Source organism: Cucumis melo, chromosome 8 (genome assembly GCF_025177605.1).
Source record: "Cucumis melo cultivar AY chromosome 8, USDA_Cmelo_AY_1.0, whole genome shotgun sequence".
In the NCBI taxonomy this organism is placed as follows: domain Eukaryota; kingdom Viridiplantae; phylum Streptophyta; class Magnoliopsida; order Cucurbitales; family Cucurbitaceae; genus Cucumis; species Cucumis melo.
In genome coordinates, this window is record NC_066864.1 from 14,488,374 (window position 1) to 14,500,740 (window position 12,367).

General features: G+C 30.8%; 1 long non-coding RNA gene and 1 pseudogene across 1 annotated transcript; one reads left to right on the top strand and one right to left on the bottom strand.

Moving 5' to 3' along the window:
* Positions 1–6,226: 6,226 nt before the first annotated feature.
* On the top strand, positions 6,227–8,167 carry LOC127150733 (uncharacterized). Its single transcript, XR_007823266.1, has 3 exons — positions 6,227–6,324; positions 7,646–7,783; positions 7,871–8,167. It is a non-coding gene; the product is annotated as an uncharacterized LOC127150733 (long non-coding RNA).
* Positions 8,168–10,999: 2,832 nt separating this feature from the next.
* On the bottom strand, positions 11,000–11,810 carry LOC103499563 (prohibitin-3, mitochondrial-like; annotated as a pseudogene).
* Positions 11,811–12,367: the final 557 nt, after the last annotated feature.

Consider the following 12,367-nt stretch of genomic DNA (forward strand, 5'->3'; position numbering starts at 1 on the left):
AATTAAAAGAAAAACTTTAATATTTCTTGCTTATAAATTCCAACAGTACTTACATTGTTTTAACAAAATCAAAGTATAAGTCACTCAACTATTTCATTAATAAAATAGCTTTGATAAAAAAAATTAAATGAAGAAAAAAACATGAGCAAGATTCCCATGGTTACATTAAAAAAAGGTTTTCAATATTACATGATTTAAATATAAAGAGCATAGGTATTTGTACATCCAACCACGAAGTCGATGGTTCAAGATTTCCCAAACTTTTGTTGTATACTAAAAAGAAACTTATAAATGAAGGAATATGCACAAAGATACTTCTATATTAAAAAAAAATAGACAAAAAAAAAAAAAAAATAGAAGAGAAAAGAAAAACATGATTTGATTTCTTTTTCACCCTTAGCATTTTATTGTGACTTGTGAACATGAATAAAAAAATGGGGTATTTATACTTAAAGATTTGAAAAGGTAGAATTTGAAAGGTTGTAAGAGATAAAAAAGAGTAAATATGAGATAAGGGAATGTGAATAGTTAAGAGATGAAAGATTTAATGAGAGAGAGAAATGTGAATGGATTTGGATAAATTTAAATGATATAATTAATTGGAGAGAAAATTTTAAATTTTTTGAAAAAAGTTATATTAAGGAGATGAAAAGTTAATAAAGTATAACTTCAATCTTGTTGAATATATAGAAATGACCACAAATATTAAATTTATGTTAACGACAAAATTGTCACTAACGCAATACTAAAAGAAAGTTATAACAAAAGGGTAAAATGGAAATAAAAAGTTTCTCCACTTCCACCCTTTTATTTATACATATACATACATACATACATACATATATATATATATATATATATATATATATATATATATATATTTTATAGATATATCACTTTTTATAATCGACGGATAATATTGTTTTGTTATATTTTTAAATTTGTTTTTGTTCATTTTACTGGATTTTAAAGAAAAAATTCTTATTTATAAATTTTCTTCTTTTTAAAAATACATCATAGAACTATAACTGTCTAAGATGATTTTTAAATTTATAATGTGTTATGTTAGAAACTTCTGAAATAAAAGAAAAATTGTTATATATGAAATTGATTTTTATGCCCAGTGAATTTTTAAATTTGAAATGTTAGGTTTAATTAGGATATTTTGTGGATGGAAAATTAAAATTGGTTAATTTTTAGGGTCTTTTCAAAAGTATAAAAAAGCGGCAAAGTGTTTACATTTATAGAACAATTTCGAAAATGGAAAAAGCCCAGAGGCATACCGTATAAAATACCAAAAATGCCCCGTCAACAATGCGCGTAATATATTTGGTAACGCGATTTGGTACACGATCGTTTAATTAATTGGGTACACGATCGTTTAGATTTGGCTACACGATCGTTTAGATTTCGCTACACGATCGTTTAGATTTCGCTACACGATCGTTTAGATTTGAAATTCCAAATAAAAAAAAAAATCAAAATTTGGTATACAATCGTTTACATTTGGCTACACGACCATTTAGATTTGGCCACACAATTGTTTAGATTTGGGGTTCCAAATCTAATTTTTTTTTTCAAAATTTGGTCTAAAATCGTTTAGATTTGGCTACATGATTGTTTAGATTTGGTTACACGATTGTTTAAATTTGACTACACGATACCCCAAATCTAAACAATTTTTTTTTCAAAATTTGGTATAAAAGATTTTTTTCAATATTCTTTATACATGATCTTTTAATTTTGGTTACTCTAATTTAAATCTCTAAACAATTTTTTCACGAATCTTTATACATCGTCTGCGTAAAAAAGAAAAGAAGAAAGACGATTTTTTTCAATATTCTTTATATACAAGCTTTTAGTTTTTGGTTACTTTAATTTAAATGCCTAACCAATTTTTTCAAGATACTTTATACACCATCTATTTAAAAAAGAAAAAAGAAAGACGATACAATAAAAAAAAAAAAAAAAAAAAGAAGAAACAAGAATAAAAAGAAATAGATTTGGTTACCCAAATCTAAAAAAAAAAGGAAAGATGGAAGAAATCGCATGAGTACAGACAAAGAAGAAGACGATAAAAAATCGTAGGGAGGAGAAAAAGATGGAAGGACAAATCTGGAATATTTAAAAATGACTAAGTTTATGGGCTTTGTTACACGGGCCGTAAATATTTAAGTAATTTGTTATATTTAAGAAAGTTTTCCTAATGTTTATAAATATATAATAAATAGACAAAATAGTTACTGCGCATGTAACAAAAAAGTCTACAAAGTTGACAATTTTTTAAAAATATTACAAGTTTGTCCTTATTTTTCATTATTTTTCTTCTCTTCCTTTTTTGCGATTTTCTTTCCATCGTCTTTCTTCTTTTTTCTTCTACCATTTTTCTTTTATATATATATATTTTTTGAAATAATTATCTGTTTTTTCAATATCTTGTGTTGGCTAGATGGTCCCACTTTTTTTATTTTAATTATTAAATATTTTCTATTAAGATTTGTTTAATCTGATGCTTGACTTGACTGTTATGAAGACCTTTAGTCATCTATTAAGATCTGCTTGAATTGCGTCTCGATTTATTCTTCTCTTTTTTATATTATTAATTTTTTCATATTATTCTTTTCATTCATCATATTTCTACTTCTTGTTTGCAATTTCTTCATTCCCATTTCTAAAAGTTCTTCCTTCTTCTTCATCTATCATCTTCTTTTTTTCTTCTTGACACAAGTCTAAATGAAATTTGTATAGTACCTAAACGATCGTGTACCAATATCTAAACAATCAGTTGTCTATCCCAGATAGACAGAGATAAAACACTAACACTAATAGATCGCTTAACTTTGATACAAGATCGTTTAGATTTGGTACAAGATCATTTAGATTTGGTACAAGATCATTTAGACTAGGTACAAGGGTACACGATCGTTTAGGCTGGGTACAAAGGTGCAATATCATTTAGACGAGTACAAGGGTAGAAGATTGTTTAGATTTGGTTAAGATCATTTAGACGGAGTACAAGATTGTTTAGACTAGGTACAAGGGTAGAAGACCGCGTTTCGACTTGGTATAAGTGTACAAGATCATTTAGACTAGGTACAAGAGTACAATGTCGTTTTGATTTGATACAAAATCGTTTAGATTGGGTACAAAATCATTTAGACTAAGTACAAAATCGTTTTTCATGCATGTGTAATCGATTAATCGTGGAGGTATTTTTGTTATTTCATGTTGTGAACTCAATGGATTTTCCTTTTCAAAATTGTTTTATACGATGTAAATATTTTCACGTTTTGTTCTATTTTCAAAAAAATTTCTATATTTTTAATACAAAATTTAAGTAATTCCATATTTCTATATATCTAACATTAACATAAACCCTTTTCTAACCAATGATATATTCAACAAAAAAAATATATATATATATAGTTAAAGAATCTTTTAAATGATAATAATTATCACAAGGCCTATAACTACAAAAGGAATTAGAATGGTTTCTACACCAGAAGTCAAAAGAAATCAAAGGAGGAAGCACTTATAAAATACTTTACCATTCTTTCCTTCCAAAGAGACTAAAAAGTTAGTGTCACTAATATTAATTAAGCACGTACAAAATCTTAGGTCCAAATCTTATTTTGTCATATAACTTTCTACTGTTGGACCTATTATTGGCGATCTTAAATATTTTTCCTCTTGAGGACACATACTATTCAATGACAGTACTTGTACTCCCCATGGACGCAGATGCTCCTCAATCATGTGTGTCAGTGTAGTACAGTTTAATCTTTAATTACTATCTCATCATCTACCTAATTTCTTACAAACTATCAAATTTATTTTTGATTGTGTTGATTTTCTGAAAAAAGCTTACCTTTTAGTCTCAAATTTGTAAAATGTGTCGATCTCTTTTAGTTTCAAAGTTAATTGCTAACTTTCTATGAATATATAAGTTTAATTTCAAAGTTTCTAAGAATTAAAGGTGCATTTAGTTTCTAAGATTTCAAGATCTACCTTAGTACACATTTAGATATAAGATTGAAAGATCTACCGAATAATTTATTACATTATGATTTTAAATGATTACATTCATTTTAGGGTCTTTTTAAAAATATAAAAAAGTGACAAAATATTTATACTCTATAGAATAATTCCAAAAACGGAAAAAGTCTTGAGACCCACTGTGTAAAATATAAAAAATGTCTCATCAACCACGCCATCAATAACGCGCGCGTAATATATTTGTGATCACTTAGATTTGGTTATTGTTTGATACGTGATCGTTTAAATATGGCTACAATTTATATGCGATCGTTTAGATATGATTCAATATATACGCGATCGTTTACATATGACTATAATTTATATGTGATCGTTTAGATATGACTACAAGACGATCGTTTAGATATGGTTATAATTTATACGTGATCGTTTAGATATGACTATAATCTATACGAGAATGTTTAGATATGACTACAATTTATACGCGATCGTTTAGATATGACAACAATTTATCTTTTTAATTACATCGTTTAATTTTGTTACACGATCGTTTAGATTTGGAGACTAAAATCTAAATGATCGTGTAACCAAATTCCATTGTTTAATTTTCAATTCCATCGTTTAATTTTTAATTCCATAGTTTAATCTTGTTATACGATCGTCGGACCCAAATCTAAATCATTTTTTTTTTAAAATTTGGTACATGATTTTTTTAATTCTTTTGGTACACGATCATTTAGATTTATTTACACGATCATTTACTTTTTTTACACGATCGTTTACATTTGGCTACTCCAATCCAAATGATTTTTTTTTCAAGCTTTTTTATACACGATCTTTTATTTTTTTTACACGATCGTTTACTTTTTCAAACGATCGTTTATATTAGGCTACTCCAATCTAAATGATTTTTTTTCAAGATTCTTTATACACAATATTTTATTTTTTACAGGATCGTTTACATTTGGCTACTTCGATCTAAATGATTTTTTTTCAAGATTCTTTATACACTATCTTTTAGATTTTGCTCTTTTGTTGTACACAGTCTTATACACAGTCATTTAGATTTGGTTACCCAAATGTAAATGTGTAAAAAAAAAAAAAAAGAAGAAAGACGATTAAAAGAAATCGCAGGAAAAGAAAAAAAATAGAAAGACGATGGAAAGAAATCGAAGTGAAAAAAACGAACGAAAGATTAAACGACATAAATAAATAATTGAGAAATAAGAAATATGATGGAAAAAAATCGCAGAAAAGAAAAAGAGAAAAGAGAAAAGAAGAAAGACGAAATCGCAGAAAAAAAAAAGAGAAAAGAAGAAAGACGAAATTGCAGGAAAAGACGAAATAACAGGAGGAAGACGAATGATGAGGAAGAAAAGAAAGATGAAAAGACAAACTTGAAATATTTAAAAAATAGCTAACCTTATGAGTTTTGTTACACGGACCGTAAATAGTTTACGGTTTTGTTACATTTATGTAAGTTTCTCTGCATTTTAAATAATTACATTCATTTTAAATGAAAATAATCATTTTTAAAAATTATTTCTTTAAGTACATTTTAATTATATTCTCGAGAACTTAGAGACTACTTAAATCACGCAACCATGAAAAGTTTACATTTTGTAATTTTTTTTTTAACCAAGTGCATCTAGTCTTAAATCTTAAAAACACACCTATTTTTTAATTTTCATAGCTTAAATAGATATATTTTTTAAATTTAGACCAAACACACCTATAATTAAATACTCGAGGATTTAAAGGTAATTTGATTTCTAAAATTTTCAATTGAAACTTATATTAGTAGGGCTAATGATGAGCCTTGCATAATAGTATTCGGAAATTGCAAAAAATAAGATAACTTTGAGGGGCTTAAAGATTTTTGGAATGAGTTTTTATTTTTAGATTGGTTTTTATTTTTAGAAAGATAGTTTTAAAACAATTTTGATGTGAGAAGTCTATAATGCCCTTTAATCAATAAAACCATAAAAAGACAAAGTTTTGAACAATTCTTACGAGAAATTGTCAAAAATAACCTTGTCTGGTTTTCACCATTCGAAAATAATACACTTTCTAAAAAGTCGTGGATGTACTTCTTCTCGATTGAGTGTGAGACCCAGATTTTCGTCCAAACATTTTAAATTCAAAATAAAGTATGTTGGGCAATTACGAAAATACCCTTGAGTTAAAGAACCCTTCATCTCTACGTTTACGAAACAAGCTCCTCAATTCGGTCGGTTTTTCACTTTCTTTGCTCTCAAAATCATTGAAGTTCATTGTTTTCTGTATGCTAAAAACGATTTAGTGCATCCTCAAGCTTCAATTGTAGAGGTATTCATCTTTTAACGATTTTTATCATTTGATCTGTGTTTAAGTTATATTTAATTAGTGTTTTTGCGAAATATGAGAAATTTGGTATACTGTTGGATATTTTACATATTTTATGTTGTTATTTTATATAAGTTGACTTCGTCTGAAGAATATAGGTAACTTCAACCTTCCATGCAACATATACAAGACATGCATCTCGATCAAGATTTGAATGAAGTTGGGTTGAGATTCATTAAATGAGTCTCAAGATTTGAATGTGTTTTTAATGCATTGTGTGATATCTTGAGATATTTGTGTCGTGAAAATGTCTTATGATATTTTACATAATGAATTTGCATTGAAACCCTAATCTGCATGTAGATGTAAATGTCTTGTGTTCTTTATTAAATTTTCTTGATCTCGGTCGAGTTTGTCCTAAGATGGCCCTGAGATTTTTGAGAGATTCTTTAGAAATGTGTATTGTGTTATCTATTTACTATTTGAATTGATTTTTCACATGTCTATCTCTTTTGTTTCTCCTTGAATGATGGTCTTAGTTACTAAAATCCACACTTCTAATTTCTTTCAGGCTAACTTGACATGTTGTTTGCATTTATCTATGACTGTCAGGAACATAAAAAATAAGTTAACACCTAAGCAGTTGTATATGTTTAAGCACACAATAGTTGGACATTTTTTTGGAGGTTAAGCTAGTGTTTAATAGACTTCTGTGCCATTATATTTTGTTGAGGGAGGTGGAAAATAAAAAGGAGGAAGTGCTTAGTTTTAAATTATTGTGTAAGAAAGTGTCTTTTAGGCGAGATGAGTTTGATACTGTGAGAGGTTAAGGTATAGGCCAAGACGTGTTGTTCAGTTCGAACACAGGGCAAAGCTCTTAGATTAAACAGTTAAACTTGGGTTGACGAACATGAATGTATCCTAGTTGGACAAAAATTTCCCCGATCTTTAGTTTTACAATGACCAGGATGTGGTGAAGACGACTATATTCTATTTCATTGAGCTGCCAAATGATAGGAAGGGAAATGAGGCAACAGATGAATGAAACCATGTTACATGTTAAGCCTTATAGATGATTTGGAAGACTTCTGTAGATATGACTGAGGTAACTTGATCTTTGTTAAAACACTGAGCAGCTTGAACGATGCAATTATATAGGAAAGTTGCAATGTATGAAAAGAAACTTGCAACGATAAGACACTCAAGTCCTATAGTTTATATGGACTTTTTTCCCTTTCCATGTTCATACATATTTTATTACATAACTGTAATTGTTATTATTACTTATAACTAACTATATTTATTTTATTTGTAAAATTGGTAGGTCGAGATGTTTTCATCACTTAATGGAAAAGTTGCGAGTAGGACTTTCGTTGATGCAATACCACACATTAGGCGATGAAGTTGCATGTACTCACCTAGATTGAAGCTGATCCTAACACAAGTCTTTGTGTCGTAAGTGGTAAATTTGTTTATCTTAAGTAGGGTTTATTGCTTAGGGGTTTGTGCTATTTTTTACCTAATTTTCTTAATTTTTTGTTATATGCAGGCTTGCATAATTGATTTTGAGCCTTCAGATGAGGAGCGTGCATAAATGAGTTGAACTGGATTTTTCGACCATTGAAGGTTATGGTGGACAAACAGGACACATGCTTTGGTTACTATACAAGATGTATCCTATCCTATCCTAATTCGTAGATTTATCATTGGTGTTTTAAGTATGTGACTTTCACTAGGTGATAAGACATGGCTATGCGTTAAAGATGCTCGCTATGTCTACGTGTTGTTATTTATAATGATAGTCTGTATTGAGTACAAGTCTTCCTCTTGTTTGTCTAAGTGTAAATGAAGCAAGAGGTTTCTTGGGTAAGCCAAGGTCGAACATAGGAAATTTATGTCCTAAAACTCGTAGTGTATAGTTTAAGATTATATTCTATTTAATAAAATGGTTATTAAGGACTTATTAGTGAAAATTGAATACTATAATTTTTAATCCAATAAACTATGGTCCCAAGGCTATCTAGTGTAAATTTAAAGTTGATGTATTAGACATAAACGTGGATTAAGTTCGAGTATGTAGCCTAAACTGTCTATATTATATGAATAAAGTTGGGCGCCATATTCTGGCGATACTATGGTTGCAACTTGCTTTGTAGTTAATACAAATGATGTGATCCTGAATCATTCATGTGGAGACATGGAAGTGGAACATCATATGTAAAGAGTGCATAAGACTGGAACCATGAAATAGTCACTTTTAAGTTATAACACCGTTGACTGTATAAAACTGACTATTTCAATTATTGATGGCCTAGGTAACTTAATCTTTATCTTGAGCTAACTATGAACTTTTATTCATATAGAATTATCCTTAGATCTGCATAGGTCAGGTCAGCTCAATAGCGTTGGCCCAATAAATCTCTCATTTTTAAGGGTAAGACCAAGTGGATAGCTAGGGACAAAGGGTGCAAGATAGAGTCCACTCCGAGTGGATGGTATGTGAAAATGTGGCACTTTTCACCAAATAGGTAATGTCTTCATATTTTCAAAGCCAAAACCACTGTCGTTAACTCAAGGTCGCGAGTAGGGTAATTACACTTATGATTTTTCAATTGTCTTGAAGCATAAGCTATTACCTTTCCTTTTTGCATAAATGCATGCCTTAGACCTTGTCTTGAAGTATCACAATAAACAGTAAACTCTTTTCCCATAACAGGAAGTATCAAGATGGACGCAATGACCAACCTATTCTTTAGCCCTTAGAAGCTATGCTTGCACTTTTCTAACCAAACAAACTTAACATTCTTCTTGGTCAAAGATGACAAAGGTATTGCTAACTTAGAGAAATCCTCAACAAACCGCCTGTAATACTTTGCTAAACTGAGGAAATTATGCACTTCGGTCACATTAGTTGGTCTTGCCAAACTAACAACTGCCTTTGTCTTTTGCACATCCACAGACCCCTTCTACTGAGATCACGTGTCCTATGGATACCAATTAATCTAGCCAAAACTGGCACTTACTAAACTTAGCGTAAAGTTGCTTATCACACAATGTTTATAAGACTACTGTCAAATGCTCCTCATGGGCTTTCTTATCCATGGAATATACTAAAATGTCATCTATGAATATTATCACAAACTGGTCCAAGTACGGTGGAAAATCCGATTCATGAGATCCATAAATACTGCTGACGCATTCGTCATAACGTATGGTGTCTCTATGAACTCATAATGCCCATACCCTGTTCAGAAGGCTATCTTCGGAATGTCTGATTTCTTAACCTTTAACTTGTGTTAACCTAACCTTAAGTCAAACTTGGAGAACATCGATGCACCTCTCAACTAATCATACAAATCATTGACATGTGGTAGAGGATACTTATTACGTATCAAGACCTTATTTAGCTGTCTGTATTCTTTGCACAATCTTAGAGTGCCATCTTTCTTCTTGACAAACAAAATTAGAGCTTCCCAAGGCGATACACTAGGTTTAATGTATCCCTGGTCAACTAACTATTGCAGTTGTTCCTTAATTTCACTTAGCTTCCTCGGAGCCATCCTATAAGGTGCTTGTGAGATAGGGGTTGTTCCTAGCAACAAATCAATCGTAAATTCCTTTCCTCTATCAGGTGGCAGTTTTGATATTTCCTCTGGAACACATCCAAATAGTCTCTCATTACTGAAACATTCTCTAACCTCAATTTCTCTCATTTCACTACTAACACATGCGCAAGAAATATCGTGCATCCTTTTCTTAATAACTTGTTAATTTTCAGAGCTTAAATCAAACTAGATGAAACAATTTTCCTTTGGCCTTTGAACACCACCTCTAAAATTCCTGGTTTCCTAAAAACTACCTTCATCTTATGGCAATCCATAGAAGCAAAATGTGTATATAGGAAGTCCATTCCTAGTATTACATTTAGCTTTTGCAACCTAAGAGGAAAAAGGTCCATTGACAAGCTAACACTTTCCACTAGCACTTCACAACCTCGCAATGCTTTAGTAACTAGCATTGTGTCACTAATTGAATTATAAATAACTAACTCTTATGCTAAAGGCTCTAACTTCTTACCCATCTTACTCATAAACATGATACACACGAAAGAATGCGTAGAACCTGGGCCAAACGAAACATAAACGAATTACAGATGAGAATTATACCAATAATGACATCTGGCATGTTCTCCGCCTTCTACTGAGTCATGGTGTACACCCTGCCCTGTTGGTGAGGCCTTTCCCAAAAAATTTGTAGAAATCAATTAAATAATTAGACATTTTGACAATGAAGTTGCTAATAAATCCACCATAGAGAATAATGATAAGGAATGACACATTGATTCTTCTACATCATCAACTTTCACATACCATTAAATTCAGCAACAAAATTATAATCATGAAAAATCATAAGATCAGTTCTGTTCAAGAAGCTTAGAGGAAAAAAAAAAAGATATTATGAGAAGAAAAATTCTTTACAACTAAAATTCCCATTTCTTCTTTCTATCGATCAATCTTACATATGAACCTGAAAACAAAAGTTCGCTTACTATGTAAGTGCATCAATAGTTTCAAGAAGAAATCAAACCCATACCAGACTAAAGCAAGAAAAGAAATATGGACTTATGATTAATAACGGCTGGGGCAAGTGACAAAAGTTCATTAGCTTACCAATGCATTCAACGACTCGGGTTTTGAGCCAACAACATGTTCTAACCTCCGAGCAAGTAGGCTACATTCGACGACTTTAAGAGGGTGCATGCATTCTCCCTTGATGCTTCAATTCTCCTCAGCTCAATCAAACCCATACCAGTAGATGATGTAGCATCATAAACCAATTTAGCTGAATTGCTCTCACCTTTAGCCCTAATAATTGCAACCCTTCTTTCTTGTTCAGCCTTAGCCACAACAAATTTTGAATTCCTAGCCTCTTGTTGAGCTACTTACTTCTGCTCAACTACCTTGGAGAACTCTAGGCTATAAGACAAATGAGTGATATCAACATTATTTAGCATAATGTTGAAGTCCTTAGCCCTCAGAACCAAACCCTCACACAAGATGGAACCAAAACCTGAGGCTGCTCAGTCAAAAGCTGATCGATGTTGAACTAAGCGACGACGACTTTCAGAACCTCATTTCCAATTGAAAGGAGGATCTTCTCATCATACTCTAGACCTAGGGTTTTGAAAATATCGGAGAGATGAGAAATCTCAGGATGAGAGAGAACACGAAGGCTCAGATTTACCATTCGAAGATCTTTGGTACCTGAAAAAACCTGAAAGTGTGTAGTCTCGTGAGAATATCAAATATAAAGCGCTTTTGAAGCCATGGAATCAAACAATGTGTTCCCTCATCAACAGTCTCATCAATTACACCCTGAAATTGATTGAAGATGACATCTTTTTCACCACCGTCGATAGTGTAAAAGAAGGCATTTAGAATCGATATAGCGGTGCCAAGACTGAAAGTAGCACGAGCAAAATTGGTGAGAAATGTCCATCGTAAAGAGAAAATGGAGAACACAATGGAAATGGTGGCAAATAATTCATAGTAGAGATGAGAACAAGAGGGTTTTAGGGTCCGAAAGGAAATAGAACATCGGATTTAGCGTTAGGGCTAGTTTTCGAAAACACCTAATCCCTAATGTGTAGAGCAAAGCATTTTTTAATTATTTAATATTATTTGACGTTTTTAAAATGTCAAGGAAAACTATTTCACTTGATGTTTAAAAAACGTCAAGAAATTCGAAAAATGGCCTCTCCTCTGTCTTTTCATAAAAATTCTTGACGTCTTAAAACGTCAAGAATATAATTGATATTACTTGACGTTTTTAAAACGTCAATGGAATGTACATATCACTTGACGTTTAAAAAACATCAAGAAAGTCAAACTTATAAAAATTCTTAACGTTTTAAATGCGTCAAGAAGATATTATTTGACATTTTTAAAATGTTAAAGAAAAATACATATTACATGACGTTTGAAAACCGAAAAGAAAGCTGAAAATTTGCTTAACTCCGCCTTTTCATAAAAATACTTAACGTTTC